Source organism: Suncus etruscus, chromosome 6, assembly GCF_024139225.1.
Source record: "Suncus etruscus isolate mSunEtr1 chromosome 6, mSunEtr1.pri.cur, whole genome shotgun sequence".
Classification (NCBI taxonomy): Eukaryota; Metazoa; Chordata; class Mammalia; order Eulipotyphla; family Soricidae; genus Suncus; species Suncus etruscus.
Window position 1 is genome coordinate 21,211,215 of NC_064853.1, and position 20,872 is coordinate 21,232,086.

General features: G+C 42.6%; 1 protein-coding gene and 1 pseudogene across 1 annotated transcript in view; one reads left to right on the forward strand and one right to left on the reverse strand.

Annotated features, from left to right (window-relative positions):
* Positions 1 to 860: 860 nt before the first annotated feature.
* Positions 861 to 955, reverse strand: LOC126012406 (uncharacterized; annotated as a pseudogene).
* A 6,424-nt stretch (positions 956 to 7,379) lies between these two features.
* Positions 7,380 to 20,872, forward strand: part of DAB1 (DAB adaptor protein 1) — a 406,846-nt gene continuing 393,353 nt past the window's right edge. The window contains exon 1 of the mRNA XM_049774584.1: positions 7,380 to 7,525. The gene's annotated coding sequence lies outside the window, so the exon portion shown is untranslated. The remainder of the gene's footprint in view (positions 7,526 to 20,872) is intronic.

Here is a 20,872-nt window from a genome sequence, read left to right on the forward strand (position 1 = left end):
GGTAAATGACTACCAGAATAATGATAAAGAGAACTGGACTCTCTGGCTCGGGATTAAGTGTTCAGGATGTAAGTGATACATATGATACCTTATCAATAACAGCATTATAAACCAAAAGGCCAAAAAGGGGATGTCAGGAAAAAAAAAATAAGAAAATGCTTGCCATGAAGGCAGGCTGAAGGACAGGAGGAAAATGAGGATATTGGTGTAGAGAAGTGAACACTTGTGAAGGAATTGGTGTCAGAAAATTATATACCTGAAACTCAATCATGAATTGCATTCTACTCTGTAATAAATGTTGATTCAATAGACTATTAAAGAAATTTGTTTTATGATCATTTTTTCCAGATTTGGAGTTTATTATTGATTTTTTTTCTTTATGAATTTTGGACCACACCCAGTTGTGCCCAGCTTACTACTGACTTTGTGGCCAGGTATCACCTCTAGTGTTACTCAGGGACCACCTGTAGTGCTGGAGATCAAATTCAGGTTGACCTCATGCAAGGCCTTATGTTTTGATAACACACATTTTAATTTTTAATCATTCATTTCATGTTTTTATTGTACTATTTGTTGATTTTTGTGTCCTCTTTAGGAAATATATCTATACTTCCAAATCATGAAGATACTAGTAATCTCTAGAATTTTTACTCTAAACTTTTGCCATTTTAATGATTGCATTTAATTTAATATAAAGTGTGAGGAAAGTCTAAAAAAACTGATATAAGCATTTATATATCTTATTATATCAATATCAGATCTAAAACATTTCTTTACTCAGTAAATTGACACCGTTTTGTTTTGTTGTTTTTTTTGCGGGGGCTATAACCCACTGTGCTCAAGGCTTACTCTTTTTTTTTTTAAATATGGAACGCTTCACAAATTTGCCTGTCATCCTTGTGCAGGGGCCATGCAATTGTTCCAGTTTTAGTATATGTGCTGCTGAAGTGAGCTCAGGGCTTACTTTTGGTTCTGCACACAGGAATCTTAGGTTCAGCAGACTGTATAGGAAGCCAGTAATTGAATCCTGGTTGGTAGTGTGAAAGGCAGGTGTACTGTACAATAATTCTAGCCCTAAGAATTGACACCATTTAAGTGCAATTGATTGTATATAAGTTTCATTGCTCATCTTATCTACCATTGATGTAATACTTATACTATGCTGATTATTATAGCTTTATTATAAATGTTGACCTGAGGTAGAATCTGTTTTCTAACTTTGTTCTTTACTTTTAGGATTATTTAACTAACCTAATTTTATTTTTCAGTCTTACATGTCCTTTAGAATTGACTTATCAAATTTCTTGGGCCCGGAGAGATAGCACAGTGGCGTTTGCCTTGCAAGAAGCCGATCCAGGACCAAAGGTGATTGGTTCGAATCCCAGTGTCCCATATGGTCCCCCGTGCCTGCCAGGAGTTATTTCTGAGCAGACAGCCAGGAATAATCCCTGAGCACTGCCGGGTGTGGCCCCCCCAAAAAAAGAATTGTCAAATTTCTTGAACAATAAACTAGAATTTTTAGTGTGTTGGTACTACATTGATTCCTCGTTTGGAGGAGAATCAATATCAATATTTTCAAAACCATGAATATGGTATACCTCTTAATATATTTGAGTCTTTAAAATTGTTTTCATTAACATTTCAAAAGTTTTGGGTTCCCAGGAATATACTAAGTAAGCTTTTGAAAGTGTCATTTAGACTTTTTTTATTTTTTTCAATTGGCTTTACAAATGTGAATAAAATATTAAACTTCTCTGACTTTAGTTCTAGCCTTTAGTAAAATATAGTTCATGTTCTTAGAATAACTATAAACAAATAGCTTTTACTGATGTGGTGGATAAGTATGCAACTAGATACCACATAGAAAATGCATAATGTAATACTTTTGTATGAAAATTATTTTGTCAAAGTGGAAAAAAATCGCAACTATCTTATTAGAATATTTTGGCACACAAACCAAATCACTCCAATTGCTGCTTCTGAAGTCTCTATTTTTTTATCTTTAAGTGCTGTTTTTATCTTTGTTATTTTCTGTTGCTAAATATTGTTCTTATGAAATGGATTCCTGCAGCTACTAGGTTAGCATCTCCTCAGTTTCCAGTTCAGTGATGAAGAGAAAACATTTCCCCTACTTTCTTTCTCAGAAGTCTGCTGGTCTTTTGACCATCCCCAAATTGAGGTCGAGCAATGGGTTGTAGCAGTTATTTATCCCTGCTGCCTGAGATAGAGGCAGCTCTCCCAAAACTAATGATTGGATGGAGAAATGGTTCCTCAAATAAGTCTGGGAATTGTTTACAGAGGAAGAAAGGATGACTTCTAAGAGACAAGCAAACATCTAACAAACTTTGAACTCAGTAGCCATGAAATGCAAGGCAATCTAAAATCTAGAATACTGATTCTTCTCTGTCTTTAATTTTCTGTAAGCCCCAGAATTTCCAGCATTTTCCAAAAGCCCTTATTTACTATTTACAAGCACTAGCATTATCATATGCTCCACTTCATGTGCAAAAAAATGGGGGGGGTTTGTATAGAAACTTAAGAGCCCTTTGACAATCACTTTAGCTTTCCACTTTGTTTCTACTGTGCAGTTAGCTAAAAAGAGCAGATTGATGCCATAAATACAACGGCAGTGTTGCTGCTCTTCTCTACTCCCCTCCTCAGAAAAATAAAAGGGGTACTATTTATAGCAGCTATAAACCAGAGTCACGTTTAGTAATCCTGCCACACCACCTTTCCCTGAATCAAGCAAGACTAGTATCAGAAAAGAAAAGACCTTCTGTATTGTTGGAGCCACATAGAAATATATTTTTTTCATTGCTTTTGTGTCCAGCAGTTGGAGATTTGATTTGTGTTCAGGGCATCTAAGAAAAGTATCTGAAGTGTGGTTAATGTGAAGTTTGTCTACTTTAAAAGGGGATGTTTGGGGGGCAGGGGGGAGGATTCCCTTCCATGTTAAATCTCAAAGACAAAAATACATGGTGAGCGAGACCATTTGCTAGTTGTTTATGTTGCTTCTCTGGAGTCAAGGGCAGCTAAGAATGATAGAATGTCTAGCATGTCACTGCACTTTTCTTCTTACCCTTCTTGTATGTGCCCTGGGTGAAATGTCTCATTTGATGTTCCCCCGACTCCCTGGACTTTGCACAATCAGCCACATAACAGGCTGCAGTTTGATGGGTGGCTTTCTTCCTGAGGCTGCAAGGGTGTTTTTGTTGTTTTGTTTTCACTTTTCATTTTTGTTCTCTGTCAGTGGCTAAATGATTGCACTTATGATTGAAACAACTATTAGTTATCATTTTTGAATGAATAGAATCTAAGTATGAATATGAATGAGCCTTTTATGCCTTTGGTGTTAACCTTTGAAATGTTGTGCTTCATATTTGTTAATACATATAAACACATGGCATCTGTAACAAACTTGATGGAATTGTTCCTACTAAATATTACCAATACTTTTACTTGAGCTTTTTGTGTATAGATATATTGGCATATTCCTGACATATGCATGTGATAGAAATTATTTAACAGTGTCTATATAATAATTTGTGTTAGAAGCCTTCAGAGCCAACAGCACAAATTAATTTTCTTAAACTCCACTTAATGAGAGGGATATTACAAATAATCCTAGGAATAAACAGAACCTAAAATACTATCAACTATACAAAATGGGCTATATTTGTATTCCCTCCTTGGAAAGATTAGTTTTTGCTCATTGGATTAATGATTTTTTTTTTTTTTTTGGGTTTTTGGGCCACACCTGGTGACACTCAGTCCTGGCTATGCCCTCAGAAATCACTCCTGGCAGGCTCGAGGGACCATAGAGGACACTGTACTGGGTCAGCCTCATGCAAGGCAAATGCTCTACTTCTGTGCTATTGTGCCAGCCCTGAATTAATTTTTTTTTAAATTTTTTTATGGGAAGGGGAGTGTACCATGCCTGGTTATGCCCAAGGCTTACTCCTGGCTCTGTACTCAGGCTTCACTGCTGGTAGTGCTTGAGGAACCATATGAGATGACAGTGATGGAACCTATATACTTGTCATATATAAAGCAAGTGCCTTACCTGCAGTACTATTTCTCCAGTCCTGGATTAATGATTTCTGACATTGATTTCACTTTGCTTTCGATCCCAGGTCATTCTCAACTATCACTTGCATAGACTACCTCTTTAAGTATATTGATCATTTCAAGCATGGGGATGAATTATGTGAACTTGAATAAAATTCCTTTTATGTAGATCAGCATGCTATTCAGTTTCATTTTTTGTTGTGTTTTGGCTATACTCAGCAGCACTCAGGGCTTACCTCCTAGTTCTGTTTTCAGCAATTACTCCTAAAGAGGATTAGGAATCATATACTTCGAAGGGGATTGAACCCAGGGCAGTTTCATGCAAGGCAATACCTTACCCACTGTACTATCTCTGCAGCCTCAAATGGACTTCCTATTGCTTATGCCTCACTAAATTCAAATGACATTGTTATTTAAAAGAGAAGAGGGAAAAAAACCACCCTAACTTTTAGATGCATTGTTTCTTGACATGTTTAGCATAATAAAATCCTTTCAGATTTGGTTTAGTTTAATCCAGAAAACAAGGGGTTGATCCTTTGGGGCACTCTGCATGTAATTAGAATCTGTGTGTTCTGCTTACCCCCAGCCCGGAATTGGGAGCAGCTGCAGCTTCTTCCCCTCTTGCATTTAATAGGATTTACCCAGCTTTTGCCATGGCCTGGTCCAATACAGAACAGATTTTAACATGAATCTCTTTCATTTCAATTACTTGACTGTATCAGGGTTTCACTGTCCCTAGTAGTAAGGCATGTGGGAACTTGCAAATACAGGGCCAAAATGTTTGGAAATAGTTTAGATGTAGCACAGCTATGCTCAAAGCAAACAGAAAGTTTGGATTATTTTGATAGATCAATGCAAAGTTAATCTATATCTGTTTTTTCTTTTTACAGCTTAATATTCATCTTGTACAGCCAAAATGCAACAGTTGTCTACACTCTTCCTAGCAAGTGTCCTCAAACTTTTTAAACAGGGGGCCAGTTCACTGTCCCTCAGACCATTGGAGGGTCTGACTATAGTAAAAACAAAACTTATGAACGAATTCTTATGTACACTGCATATATCTTATTTTGCAATGAAGAAACAAAACAGATACAAATACAATATGTGGCCCGTGGGCCATAGTTTAAGGACCACTGCATAGAGCTTTGGTTTCTTTTTCTGATTTGTCCATGCCCCCCCTTTTCTATAATGTTTATAATTTCATGGCCTGTCTTTATAGATGAGGAATCTGCCAGTTTTGTTTTGTTTTATTTTGTTTTGTTTTTGGGTCACACCTGGTGGCGCTTAGATGTCGCTCCTGGCAAGCTCTGGGGACCACATGGGATGTCGGGATTCAAACCAGGGTCTGTCCTGTGTTGGCTACGTGCAAGGCAGATGTCTTACCACTGTGCTATTGCTCAGGCCCCAGGAATCTGCCATGTTTTTTTTTTTTTTTTTCATCCTAATAGAGTTGCCTGGTGAGCCTATAGGTCATCTGATTTAAATGAATCTAGCAACTCTTCCTTCCCTTTCTCTGTAATTATTGGAAAGTCTGAAGATTTTGGAGAGACTTGTGCCAGTACTCCTAGTTCCCATCTTCTGGTCTTAGGTTGCACCCAGGAATAGATAGAAACAGGAGTACCCAAGGAGCCCTTCTCTCCACTTTACTGAGACCTTCTTCTGATCAACTCTTCTCCTGAGATTGCATCCTGCCAATGACCTCCCACATTTTCCTTGTCTCTGTGTAAATTGCTATCTTTTCAGGAGGTGCCTGACAGCCTCCGTTTGCTCGGCCTCCATTTGTACAGAAGCTGTTATTACAGAATAAGTGTAATGGGTCGTGAATTTGGTGGAGAAAGGGAGGGTCTCTCCATGACTTTGTATGCACCAGCCTTGGACCTATTGGCTCCACAAGGAGTACATTAGGCTAAATATTTTTAGCCCATTGACTCTGGAGGTAATAACCCTAAATGCTTCATTAAATTTTCATGGGTGAGTGGTAGAAGCTATGGTGGGGGGGGGCAAATCGGCCACATTAGCTTTATTATGACACAGTTGGAGAACAGGAATATGGTCCCTAAAAAAGAATTGTAAAAAGAAAAAAGCAACTTTTAAAGAAACCTGCTTGCCTCTTCCATCCTTCCTTTTTCTTGCCCTATTCTAAAGGGGGTGGTCTTGTACTTTGCCACACATATTTTGGCATCCAGGCTCAGGGACCTGTTATACTGCCACACACACTCATAGGAAAAGCATTCAGACTTAGGGTTGGACCATTTTCAAACCCATACAAGACACAACGTTTTCTGTGATTTGCAAGATCTTTGTAAACTGGGACCAGAAGGGATTGCTTCCTGGAGGGCCTGCTAGCACTGGCATGTTCTGATAGGAAGATTGTCTTCGAAGGAATTTTTGTAAGAATTTGAAGGGAGGATGGAGGATGGAACGCTGACGCTGAATTATCGGGGGGAGGGGTGGGATCTGAATCCCCTCCCCCCCCCAAGTCCCCAGGGCTGATTCAGAAGTGTCAGTTGCAAACAGCTCCCCTTCCTTGGTCCAACTTGGCTTGGGAAAGCTTCATCCACGACCAGAGCTGCAGAATCAGGGTCTGCCGCTGGGAGCTAGCGCCCCCTCCTGCAAAGGGGCAGGGGTGGGGGCAAAAGGCAAAAGGCCTAAACTGGAAAGCCCTTCCTTCTTATTTTATTTTTTTTTCTTTTTCTTTTTGCGCATTGGCCCTATTTCTATTTGGCTCCGTGCAGATGTGCAGGCTTGAACCCGGGCTTAAATCCTAGCCGAAAAAAAATTATAAATAAATAAATAAATAAATAAATAAATAAATAATAAAATGGTGCCGGCCAGAATCTGCGGTTGGTGGCAGTGATGGTGGCGCAAAAGCTCCGACACTTGGAGAAGCCTGGAGTCTAGTGGCTTTTATTCTCGCCCCCTCATCGCCTCCCCGCCGGCGCAGCAGAGGGCGGGGACCCCAAACTCTCGCCTCGGCTCCCCCCGGATTGCACCGGGATGGGGAATGAGCACCGGGGCACCGGAGGCGCGAGTGCCCTGGGCTGCGCCCCCGCTCGCGGGCTCGGGGGCTCTTCCTTCTCGTCGTCGCGGCACTGAGCAATCGGAGCGCGCAGAGCGCACGGAGCGGGGTGCGGGAGCGGAGCGGCGGGGCCCGGGCGTGGGGCGCGCGCCGCCCACGATCTGGAGGCAGCGGCCGGAGAGGTTGCAACTAGCAGGTGAGCGCGCCGCGGTGCTCCGGCGGGTGCGGGGGCGCGGGAGGAGGCGGGTCCGCGCGTGGGGCGGTCTCCTCCCCCTGCTCTGACGCGGGCCCGTGGCTCCCGGGGAGGATGGACCCAGCGCGGCGCTCGCCGGGGCTTCCCCGGGCTGGAGAGCGCGCCTGAGTGCGGCCGCCCGCGGGGCATGGGGAACCGCAGCCTTCGCGGCCCGACAGCGGAGAAGGATGCTCCGGGGAGCGCAGGTGAGGCGCCGCCGGGTTTCGGGGTGGTCCACGGGGCAATCTGGGAGTTGGGCGCAGGCAGGCAGGTGGAGTCCGATGTGGACGCACGGGTGGCTCTGTGGGGGTCCTCGGGCTTGGAAGAGGGCTCCTAGGACGCCCCACTCGGGACTTGAGCAATGGGAATGTTTCTGGGTTCTGGGATGTGACTGCAGTTTTCTGCCTGCTGCCCCGACTTGCTGGGGCAAAAGGGAGGCTTTTGCGGGGTCCTTCTGTGCACCCTCAAATCTCCCTACTTCAGACCACAAGCTTCCCCCTTCTGCTTCTGGCACACCCGGAAAAACGGTAGATGTTAGAGTCACATCCAAGAGATTGGCTACCCTTACTCCCCAACCTGCCCAGTTCTCCAGAATCCCCCTCCCGTCTTCACCCGCGTTGTCCCTCCACATCCTTACAACTCCCCGGTGGCCGAACCCCCTTTCCTGCTGGGCCGAACGCAATTTCCCCTGCCCAACTGCTCGGCAGCGTTGCAGTTCTGAGCCGACCCGACTTCCCCAAGCCCGGCTCTATCTCAGTCGCCCGACCGCACAGTGCATGCCGTCAGAGCCGGATTATGCGTTCATTTCTTGGGGTGCACCACGAACTGGTCCCTCTGTTGCTCCCCTCACCTCCCTTCTATCCCCAGCACCCCCGCCACCCCTAGAAGCCAGCTCCCCCAGCTCCCCGGGATCAGTCCGGCTCGCTCTCCGCTTCCCAGCCCCGGCGCTCAGCTCGGATTGCGGAGCTGGCGCTTGGTTTGCTCCCATTCTGGGGTAACTTTAAAATTCCTAGGGTTTTCGGCTCATCAAGGAGTCAGAAAAGGTTTCAATCCGGAGTTGGGGGGTCAGTAACGGGGCTGGGGAGCCCTGGGCGTACGAAAGGAGCTGTTGAATGGGGGCGACAAAGTAAATTTCCCAAGAACCAGACGGTCGCGGCCGAGTATTATTGTGACCCCTGGTGGGTGGGTGGGAGGGCGCGTCTTTTCTCTGCACTTTCTCCAGGGCCTTCCGTTCTCTTTGCTTTTCTCCTTCCCGCCCCCAAGCCTTATTTTGGTGTAGGGTTGGCTTAGAACTTAACAGGGGGTGCATGGAGGTTCTAGTGAGATTTGCCTGGGAGGGTCCGACGACGCTGCAGGTCCCGATCCGTTCGATCGTGTCTGCTAGACTCTGGCTAAACTGTTTTCCACCCCCCAATGGCTGCACACAAGTCCTCTTTGTTGGGGGTCTGCTTGGGCACTTCCGCCTGGTCCGGGAGAGTCTGAGAGAATCGGGGTGGTGGGGAGTGGATTGGGGGAGAGGGAATGGGAGGGTTCGGGGCGACTGCGGGAGGAGCGCAGAGCGCCGCGGCGCGGGCATCTGTGCGCTCGGACGCGCAGCGTTGGCGAGGGCGGGTGCGCGCTGCGCTGCTCGGCGCTTTCGGGGGGCCCTGGGGGCGAGTGCGTCTGGTGCTGCCCCGGAACGAGCGAGCGGCCCCGGGAGAGGAGAGAGAAGCGTGCGCGGAAACCCTCGGAGCGGAGCAGGCTGGCTTGCTCCAAAGCATATCTCCAAGCCTGCTGGCAGGGACCCCTCTGGTCGCAGCCCCCCCCCTCCCCTTCCAGCTCTTCTCCTGCTGGCCCGTAGCGCGTACTTTCACAATGTTGATGGTTTTTGAATAATGGCCTTGTGGGGGGTTCCGCTGACACTTCATCGCACTTACCCATGTTTTCCAGTAATCATATAAATTAAAGGTGGCTTCTGTTCGGAACCCCCTAATTATCTGGTTCACGTTTGTACGTTTATGTGCCAATTACAGGGCTTCGGGAAATCCATAAAATTATAAACCATCCCCACCCCTTGAATTAGCACCCATTGTTTTTTATTATCTCAATGACGAGTGGTTCTGGATGGAGCCCTGAATCGCGCGAGCTCCCCGAGAGAGAGATGGGAGAGATGGGGGTGGGGTGGGGTGGGAGAGAGAGGCGGGGTTGGCTTAGGCAGAGGATCCGCTCCACGCGCACCCCCAAGTCTCTTTCATTCCCGGTCCTGAGGAGGCTGGGTGACAGTTCTGGAAGCTGAAAGGGATCAAAGATTTGCTTGATTTCCTATTGAGGAGGGCGACCTAATCAAAGCGGGATAAAAAGTCAACTTCTAAGCAATCAGAAATTGTCTGCTGATGTCCTTGATTGAAAGCCCCAGCATTCAAATGGAGTATTGAAGAACTCTCGGAATTGGCTTTGAGATGCTATTGTTCTTTGCCCGTACACAGCGGCCCTCTTCAAGGTTTGGGAAGTTCAAAATGCGGTGGCTGAAAAGACTGACGGGTGGAACTCTTTGGCTGTTCCGGCAGGGATCGGTGGGGCTGAGAGCGGAGGCCGAGATGGGAAGTGCAAACGTGTTTTCCTCTCTTCTTGGGAACTGTGCCTGCCGCTGTCATATGGGAATTCAGTTCTACACATCGAGTTGGCAATTAAATCACATCTTAAAGCAGATTTAGACGATGATTTTTAGTAGCCTCCCCACCCCACCCTCCCTCTCTCTCTCTCTCTCTCTCTCTCTCTCTCTCTCTCTCTCTCTCTCTCTCTCTCTCTCTCTCTCTCTCTCTCTCACAGCATGGTTGGTGGTTTGCTTTAAGGTTTGAATAGGCATAGCTGAAACATTTAATCATGTTCATTGTATTCAACAATAAAATCTGAATAAAAATTACTTATTGTTGATGAAGCTCCACTCACAAGCTGTTTCCCAGTGTGCTTCCTTCCCCTTCAGAGGCACCATTATGAGGGGCTGCAGACATGAGGGGGCCCCATTCATTGTTCCTGTTCTCTCTATGCCACCAGGAGGGTGTTGCCTTTCTCTGCTTGGCCTCTCCGATGCCAGAGAGGGAGGAAGGATTTGGTAACTGATAGGACCCATCTTTCAGATTCCACTGGTGGGTTTGAGACTCCCAGAGCTGCATTACAGGCAGAGGAAGGTCCCTGTGGAACTCCCATTCCATTGTGATCTTTCATTCAAGTCAAACAGGTTGGTTTTGCTGGGATTTAATCCTTCTCTCCTACCCTAATAAGCTAACAAAGCAAGAAAATCACAGTTTATGTCTTCTATATGGCTCTTGAAAAAATCGCATACATTGACAAGGGTTGTTGTCAGGAACTTTCGTGTTATTTAGGACTTAGAGTGACAAAGGATGCTGGTTGGTGGGCTAAGTATTGTGGAGCATAATTCACTTCACCTACAGAACCTCGGCTGCATCATTTGCCAGGTAGGAATGCTATTAGCTGCCTGGGAAGTTTTCGGCAATTTTAGAGGGGGAAAACATCCCACTGAGTGCTAGGGCACACAGCATATTAAGAGAATGGGCACTTTTGTGATCAGTTTGGAAATGTTAGGCCAGGGTGGAATCTAGTTCCTGCCTGATTTTGTCCAGCTCAACAAGTCATCCCTGTTATAAATAAAGATATAAATAATTATAAAGATCTTAACTAAGAGCCCTTTTAATCACTTCATTTGATTCTATTTCTTTCTACTTTAAACCCAAGGCAGTGGCTATATTCTCATTCTCATGAATGAAGACTGGGGTGCAGAAAGTGTTAGTAACTGCCCAGGGTTACTCAGAAAACAAAGTCACAGTTATAATTATAAATTGACATTTATAATTCAAGAACTCTGTCTGAATTCTGCCTGAATTCTCTGATCCAGGAGGTAATCTCACCAATCCACCGGGTAGTTGTCCAGTTTGAAAGAATAGTTAAAGTTTATAGATTTTGTTTCAGTGGCTAGTTTGGGAGCAAGCTAGATATTTATTTTCCATAGCAGACAGGAAACCGTACCTCAGAGGTGTTTTTCTGCAGCCACCACAGTATGGGAGTTAATGGGGAGCACATCACATTAAATAGTCATTAATTAGGTATGCAGAGAATTCACTGCTGCTGCTGCTGCTGCTTATCTACAGATATGCAGAAATTCTTAAAATCCAAAGATGGTGTCACAGGTGGTTGGAAGTCTGAGTTTGGGAGCAGGGTGTTCTGGCTTCTCATCTCAGCACCCCAGCTCTGCCCATTTTGTTGCTTTAAACAGTTTACCTAACTTCTCTGTGATTCCATGTCCTTTGTTGTTGTTGTTGTTATCTTTTGCAATAAAATGACAATATCTCCCTATGAAATTATTGTAAGGATTAAAGCAGCAGTTTCCCAAAGTGGGCCATACCGCCCCCTGGAGGGCACTGGCCTGATGTGGGGACTCAGTAGAAGCCTCAAGTGCAGTTAGGGAGAGGAGGTGTTTTCTGTTTGTTAGTTTTAAAGAAATTAAATTCTAAATGCTTAGTAATTTTTTTTAAAGAGGAGGAAGTAGGCCAGCATAAGTTTGTCACCCTTTCCAGTAGAGGAATCAGTAAGCACAGAATTTACCTTCCCTGTAATAAAGAATGAGACCAGAGTGATAGCACAGCGGTAGGGCTTTTGCCTTGCACATGGCTGGCCCAGGACAGACCTGGGTTTGATCCCCAGCGTCCCATATGGTCCCCCAAGCAGGAACTATTTTTGAACGCAGAGCTAGGAGTAAACCCGGAGTGTCATCAGGTGTGACCCTCACCCCAAATAAAGAAAATAAAATAAAGAAAAGTCTTCTCTGTGTCTTTACCATCTGGAGGCTTCTGTATCAATAAAGTACCTAGTATTTCCTCTGCTTAGTATTCATAATGTCCATAAAAGGGAGCATTGAAAAGGAGTCCAGGAAATGCAGATGAAGGGAATGAGCCCATGTGGAAAAGAAGGCACCAGCCAGCACAGTGCTCGCAAACTTCCTGGAGGTCTGAGAACACAGGAGCAGCTTTCTTTTTCTGTAAGATGCTCTCTGTAGTTTTCTTCCACTTAGTCCTAAGAGAAGGAAAGGTTTTGGTTCAGGGATCATGAAACTCCTCTGACTTCCATTTCATAAAATATGTAACATATTCTATTGGAAAGAAATTGCCAGCTTGCTTTTATTATTATTATTTTATTTCATTTGAGCCTGACATATAGCCAATCTACCATGCCAGTGGGGGATTCTCATAAAGAGAAAGGAAAATGGGAAGAGAATTATGCTGAGTAAAAGAACTCACAGCTGAATGGAAAAAGTTTTGTGGTGGTGAAGATGGGCTGGGTAGCTTAATAGATAAAGGAGAAGAGGTCCATTGCCAGCAGTATATCACATACTCTCTCTGTCTCTCTCTGTCTCTGTCTCTGTCTCTCTCTCTCTCTCTCTCTCTCTCTGTCTTTTTCTTTCTCTCTCAACTCAGTTTTACCAGCTTACTCTTCATCAGTTAAGCTATCAACTACTTTACTAGTCTGCTTGCGCCCTCTTCCTGGGGTCTCACCTCGTTTTAGTCTCCATTTCAGCATATGTTTATTAATTTCTATTCTGGGTAGTGTCAGGGTTGATAGTAAAGATTGAAAAATTATGAATATGCGTTGAGTGTAGGTGGAATATTGAGAAAGCAGGCTCAGGCCATAGATAAAAACATGGCTCCTCTGTATCCTTTGAGCACATTTTAATTGGGTACCTACCCAAAAACCTGCAGCTGGTATAGTTAGAATTGTGATCCCAAGATGCAATGGTACAATTCTTGCAACTAGCACATGGTCTTGTGTATAAATATTTCTTATAGGGTGAGATGAGGTTTAGAAAGTATTTGTATGCCAAGTGGAAACTTCTAGAGGAATGATTTTATAATTCTACCTGGATGAAGAGAAATTGGGAAAGTCTTCACAAAGGAGAATACATTTCAGTTTGAAGATTTCTCAAGAGTCTAAGCATTTCTCAGGGGTCAAAGACATTCTAGGATCTAGATAGAAAGAACTACATGATGCCAAGATTCTAGATGTGAAGGCTCATGATTGGTTTAGGGATGATATTGTTGGATGTGTCTGTAATGTAGAATATATGAAACTGGGGTCGAAGTGGTAGCACAGTGGTTTGCCTTGTATGCAGCTGACACAGGACAGACGTGGGTTTGATCCCCCAGCATTCTATATGTTCTCCCAAACCAGGAGCGATTTCTGAGCGCAGAGCCAGGAGAAACCTTTTAGTGCTACCAGATGTGGCCAAAAACCAACCAACCAACCAAAAAAAAATATAGGAAACTAATTAACCTATAGAACACTAATGTTTGCAGATGGTTATGTGTACATTATTTCAGATGAAAGAACAGGAAAAATATTATGTTCCAAAAAGTTGGTAAAATACTGATTTCTATCTTTTACTTTTGGTAAGACATTATATTTGCTGACATATTAAAGTTTCAGAGATTTCCTGCAAAAGAAAACTAATTTAACTCATTAGGAACTTACTGCAATTATTTACTGTAAAACCTTTTATCTCACGGAGCTCATTTCAGTGAGATAGGCTGTGGAAAATGTAAATAGGTTATCACAGATTTTAAGACAGGTTCATTTTATTGTGAAGTAATGTGTGTTATGTGACACATAGTGTATTGCATATAAGATATGCCCCACCAAAAAAGTAAATAACATAGAAATAAAAGATTCTGCATGTATCCTCAGCTTATAAATTAAATCATACAGATAACAGTTGGAACATCTTTAATAACCTCTGCCTGATCATACATAACCCTCTCTCTTGCTAGAGACAACCATCCGCACCAAATTTGGGATTCATCATTCCATATCATTCCTTTGAAAATGCTTTTATTAGAAGACATTTTTTAAAAGAATTCCTTTGAATTGTCATCCATTACTTAGCTTGTCACTACAGAAGTCATAAGACTTATTTTGTCCGACAATTCTCCTGAAATTAGGGACATTAATAAGCTCCTTCATGATATAAACTGTGGCTTTTTCTCGAAGCAACAGACTCTGGAATGTAGTAGATCCTCAATAAATTTTTGCTGTGGTATTGAACTAAGTTTGGGTAGACTTCTGTGGTTCATTAAGTTTATGCAGATAAAAAGATTGGGGTAAATGAATTGTTTTCTTTGTCATCAGTGATCTTGAAAACTCATTTTTTTTGTCGCAGCTTTTTAGTTTCAAATTCTGAATTCGAAAATGAATAATAATGATCGTCTACTGAAAGTCATTTCTTGACATCTCTTGGAATCATTAACAATAATCGTTTATCCAAATCCATTCTATTAAAAGGCTTTTCAGTAGAGTTCTCCACTTCCATCATGGAAAAATGAGAAGTATAAATGCTTTCAATCAAAAAGGAAAAATTGTAAATTACAATGCTTTCAATTGCCTATTACCCAGACACTAGAGTTTTGGAAGGTCCTTTCCTTTGGATCTCCAATAAGTAACTTACTTTCAACAACTAGTGTTACAATTAGACATTGTCAATCCAAAACATGAATCTCTCTTAATATTTGAGGGGCAGTCTTTGCAAAAGCTCATACATCATCTGAAACGTATATCAGCTTGAGTTATTTTCCCTTTTTGTTATCCTAGCCTATACTTATATATTACTACATGCATGTCAATGTACAGGGAGAACTTTAGAATACTGCTGTGGGATATATGGTAGGAAGAATGGGAGGAGGAAATTGGAAATTAGCAGACTCACTGAGAAAGAGACCCTTGTGCCAATTGATGTTTGTAGAGTAGTAGATTGTAGATTAGTTTTTCTACTGGGATTTAAAGTTGATCATGGCTATGATGATAATCATCCTAGAACTTTCAAAATTTTTTATTCTATTGTAACATATAGCTTTTTGTTGTGTAGGGAACACTACTAAAATACAAGGAGAGGCAGAAGAGAGAAGGGAGGAATTTGAGAGGCAGGAGGATATTGAGATAATAGTGGAGGAAAGGAATATTCTGATTGGGTGTGAGTGTGCTATTGGAATATTCTATTCATAATACATTCATAATAATTCTATTCATAATATATTCATAATAATTCATAATATATTATCACTGGCAGTATTGTGGTTTTGGGTTCTTTTTTTGGGGGGGGGGCAGTATTGTAAATCATGGCGATTTAAAAAGAAATCCCAGAATTTAAAAGGATGCAAATCAACTTAGCGTATGATTATCCTAAACTTGACACAGGGTCATTCCTTTGTGATGGCTTAGAGATGCCTCTGGACTGTGATAATGGTACAAAAGGTGCTGATTTGATTTGGGGACATATTATTCTAAGCAGTGTGATGTACATATCTATCAATATTCTCCATGGAAAATGCAAATTGTGCAGGGCTGGAGAGATAGTATAGGAGTTAAAACTGCTTGCCTTGCATGTAGCTGACCCAGGTTCAATCTCTAGTACCACATGTGGTCTTCTGAGCACTTCCAGGAGTGATCCTTGAGAATAGAGTTAGGTCTAAGTACTGAGCACAACTGAGTGTGGCAACGTTCAAAACAATTTGATTACAACCTTTTAAATAGACTCATGTTAAACCAGAAATGCCAGTAGTCCAGTTGTGGATGGAGTTAGAGATTGACCAACTATCTGCTGAATCTGAGCCTGTATTGTCAGAACTACTTTCCAGTGGATGCAAAGAGGTTACTGTAATTTATTCCTTTGGGAAGTTGAATAGATTTATAGACCACATAGAAGTTGGATTCTTGCCAACCTTCTGCTATCTAACTTCTTAATTTTAATGTAGTTGAATTTATCAATCTTTTCTTTTATGGTTAGCACTTTTTTATGTCTAGTTGAAGAAAGCTTTCTTTTTTTAACCCTGAAGTCATAAAGATACCCCTCCTTATTATCTTCTAAAGCTTTATTGTTTTGCCTTTCACATTTAAGCTCTATTGTGTGTGTACATGTGTGTGTGTGTGTGTGTGTGTGTGTGTGTGTGTGTGTGTGTGTAGTGTGAGGCAGAATTTAGTCTAATTTTTCTCCATATTGGAAAAAAGTCATCTCAGGGTCAGTTTTCAGGCACATATTTTCCTTCTCCTTTGCTAAATTGTTATAGAGATTTAGTGCTTGGTGGGAGAAGGGACTAGATTTTCACAGCCATTTGTCTTTCATTTATATTTATAATCATCATAGAAAAGCTACACAAATTACCTTTGAGGTTTGATGAAAGAAATCTTAGATTTCTAGGTTAGTTCAAGAAGAATAATACAAGTATGAAACCGAGTATTTTACCCATGTGTATAGTAACTCTCTAATTGTTGAGTTCTTACTCAGTATTTTTAGTAATGATAATTAATTTTCCTCCTAAAAGGATATATATATATTACACTTTTAGATTTATTTTCAGATGCCCTATATTTTATGAGTGCTGATGGCAATATTTAGAAATAATATTTTCTAATTATGTTATTTTACACCATATTCCACCAATATTGATTTTTGCTACTGGTAGACAAGGTAGGAGAAGATATAGTTGAGCCCAGAGAGAGCCCTTGAAGCAGTAAGTATTCTCTGGATGCCCAGAGAAACCTTACAGCAAAAACTCTTGGGAGCTTAGTAGGGCTCATGACAAATCTTTCGCTCAGAGTCAGGCTGACAGGGCAGGCCCTGACTCCCTGTGGTCCCTTGAACTTACAGAAGTATGCAGGGGGCAGTTGTCAGAGCAGAGACTTGCCTTTGAGAACTTCCCTGGTTTTCCCCCAGAGAGTGGACACTGTGTCTTTTGTTGTTCTGGAAGACCAACATTCGGTTGGTCAAACTACCAGACAATCAGTCTGGTGGATCAGATGTTGGTAGAACAATCTTAATTCTGATACACAATCCAGTAGTCAGACTTCTACTACCTGACTGTCTGATGAACCAATATGAGACAGGGCTGTAATCCAGCTGGACAGAGAAATAAGTGTCCCTGCACCCATATCAGCTCTTTCTCCTCCCTACACCGTCCTAAGAGCTAATATAATAACGTGACAATAGTAGAGTGAAGCACTGAAGCATTTGCACCGGAGGAAGCTCCTTTATGCATGGAAATGGGCATGTTTGCCAAACCAGGAGAATGAGAAGAATATCTTGACAGTGGCTCATGTGGTCCTGATCATTTGCTGCAGATTGTCCTTTCTCTTTGTCAACCTGTTTCTTTTCACACCTCTCTGGAATCCTTTATGGTATTCTCTCATGCACTCACTCGCTCATTTTTCCCAATTTAGTATTTCCAGTTCAATGCACATATTCATTTCTGTCTAAAAGTTATCTCTGGGACATTGGTGCTTATGACATTTCAGAATCCTCATCCCCTCTTGCCAAATATTGCACCTCTTTCTTCTGTCACATCCTCTCACCAGTACATATTTCATCGTGGTTTCTGGATGAAAGATGATACATGCCCTACTTGTTTAGGTGGGTAAAGAAGAGAATATTTCATAAGTAACTAAAACTGAGGGACAGGAAAGCTGACTGCTTGGCTAACCTAATGTACCATTTCCTCTTTTCTATCCATCTGATAAAATAGTCTTGTGACTGGGTGCTCAAAATCTGTGTGAGGAGTGAGGAAAGTCTGGATTTTTGTGAGTAGCTATAGATTAGAATGCCTGAGAGGCCAAGAGTCTTGAAGGAAGAGGGTGGGATTGAAGGCCAGCCCTGTACCCCCTTTTAAAAAGCCATAAAACTCAGCTCAAACTCAGTGTGATGCTTCCTGCCACTTGCCTTTCCTTGGTGTGTGCATCTTTCTCAGACATCTTAAGACATTTCCCACACTCCAGAAAACTACAGACTTCATAATATCTTCAGTTGCTCACAACTGTTATTAAAAAGTGTCTGACCCATGGACCTGAGTAATAGTGCAGCAGTAGGACATTTGCCTTGCATGCTGCTGACCCAGGATGAACCTGGGTTCCCATATGGTCCCCCAAGCCAGGAGTGATTTCTGAGCTCATAATCAGGGTAACCCCTGAGCATCACCAGGTGTGCCCCCTCCCCAAATGTCTGACCCAAACTTTAACAATCAAGCCTATTATGTTGTCAGGCTGGGGCTGAGGGTGGTGAGATATGGGATGAACTTCGGGAATATTGGTGGAAGGAGACTGACACTGGTGGTGCTGAAATATCATATGTCTACATCTCAACAATGAATAACTTTGCAAATCACCATGCTTTAAGTAAATAAAAAAAGTTTCACACACCAAAAAAATATCTGAAATTTCTGAATTCTGGATCTCCCAGGGGTGCTATGCTTGTTTTGAATTTCTCACATTTTTGGAATTTCCCCTGCAACACTTAATAATTTGTGCTTTGCAAACCCACCAGAATCCTCTCTTTGCACACTGGAGGAAAAAATGTCCCTCAATGACCTGTTCTGGGTTGATGAAAACAAAACAAAAATGAAAAGGATTTTCTGTTATAATTTTAGGCATTTCCTTTGGGGACCTAATTTTTTTTTTTAGCTCTTTTAATTCTAAAACAGTGCCTAGTCTTTTCCTGTCCTGCCCTCTCTGGTCTCATCTCCCTTCCGTCTGTTTTCATTTTGAGCTTTACTGAATTGGAGTCATTGACTAAAATCAACAACAGAAAGCTTCTGGACCTGAAGACCCTGAGCAAGTGTGGCTTTGCAGTGACTAGAATGTGCTTTTGCTTCTCTATGCCTGTCTCACACACATTGTTTCAGTGGTAGGGAAGAAAGTACTGAGGAAGCAAGCAGTCATTCTGGAGGTGGACTCTCTTGTCCTTGTCAAATCCCAGAGTTCCATCAATCTTTACATGGGGAATTGCTCCCTGGCAGAATTTTCTGCAGCTGCTTCAACATTAGAGCCAAGAGATCAAAACTCTGCCAACCAGCGGGTGTCAGGGGTGAAGATTGTGAAACTGTGCTACTTGGAACACCCCAACAGGGCTGGGGAGCAATCTTAAAAGGATAGAGCACATGCATTGCATGTGGAAGGTCTGAGCTCAAGCTCTGAAATGCTCATTGCTCACTTCCAGGCATGACCCTTCTGAAACCAAAGTAGAACAAACAAAAGGGGATGCCCTCAGTTCAACAAAAGAGGACCTCACCAGGTTAACAGCAATAGCACATTCCCACCTGCTCAGGCAGAATTGGACAGTTTAAAATTTCTTTTTAAAGTCTTTGGATCACAACTAGCAATGTTCAGGTCTTCCTCCTGACCCTCTATTTAGAAATCATCCTTGGTGGTGCTCTAGGGATTCATATGTGCTAGGAACTGAATCCTAATCAACTTTGTGAAAGGAAAGTATACTTCTCCCTGTTCTATCTCTTTCTGTCCCCAGAATGGATCAATTTTAATGATAACACACTCAGTCACTCAGCAAATTCCTGGTTGTTAAATAAAAAGAATTTATTCCCTCTCTTTGGTTTTTATCATTTTGACAATGATGTATCTTGGAGTATTTTAATTTGGTCTCTGTTGGCTGGGACCCTTTGGGGATCTTGAATTTGGATGCATACCATCATCAACTCTGGGAACTTGTCAGCTATGATTTCTTTAGCTAATGATTCCTCTATTAAACTTTCCTTCAATAGGAAGAATTTAATTCTGGAAACTAGTTATAGATGTTGACCAATATGATTAGGGGATGCTGTGATTTTTGTTCACAGCCACAGAAATCACATCTGTTTCAAGAGGAGCTAAGTTTTGAAAGAGAGAGGGTGGCCCCAGAATTTAGGGCTTAAGGCAAGGGGAAGCCTGGTAGATCCAGCCTGGTGATTGCAGTCACCAGCAGAGGGAGCTGAGCTGGAATTGTGGCCTGATACCCTGTCACTCCTGGGGGTGCCACCAGAAAGCTGGAAGGGGAATTTGGAGAGACAGATTCTAACTTCTGCATTTCTGACTCCTGCTAGTCTTTTCCATGGAGGCTTTACTGGAAATCAAGGATCCTGGAAAAGCAGTTGCTATCATTTTCCTGTATCCCAAGCAGAGCAGCATTGGGGCAACTATGGATCTTATAGAAAAGTATCAAGAACATATTTATTTATGTGCCAGGAAAATAAAACTCTTCCAGAAATATTTATCACAGAGATAGAAGGGAAACAATGCAGTGAAATCTTTATTTCTCTTCTTCCCTTTCCTGCACTCCATCCCTCCAATTTCCCAGGCAGGAAATTGAGAGTAGCGAGGCTGGCAGTTGAGATGACTTACAATCTGTGTCAGTCCCTCTGGGTCTGAGTCATCATGCATATGGCTTGAGGTGCATTAATGAAGTTGATGACAAGGTGCCATCCCAAGGCATATCCAGCAAGGGATATTGCAAATAAAAAGCCAAGGGATAGCATAGGAGATGCTGCTTTTCTAAAATGCACAATGAAATCTGCATTCGGAACACATCAGGCCTGGTGGATTTGGAGAAGGGATAGCAGCATGTATTCAACCTGACAGAGAAAAATGGATGAGAATAGCATACAGTTCTTCAGGCAGCCCTTATGACTAAGCTCATAGCCCCACTGGACCAGCCTTTCTAGCCTGACAGACTAGAGCCAAGCCAAGGAAGAGACGTT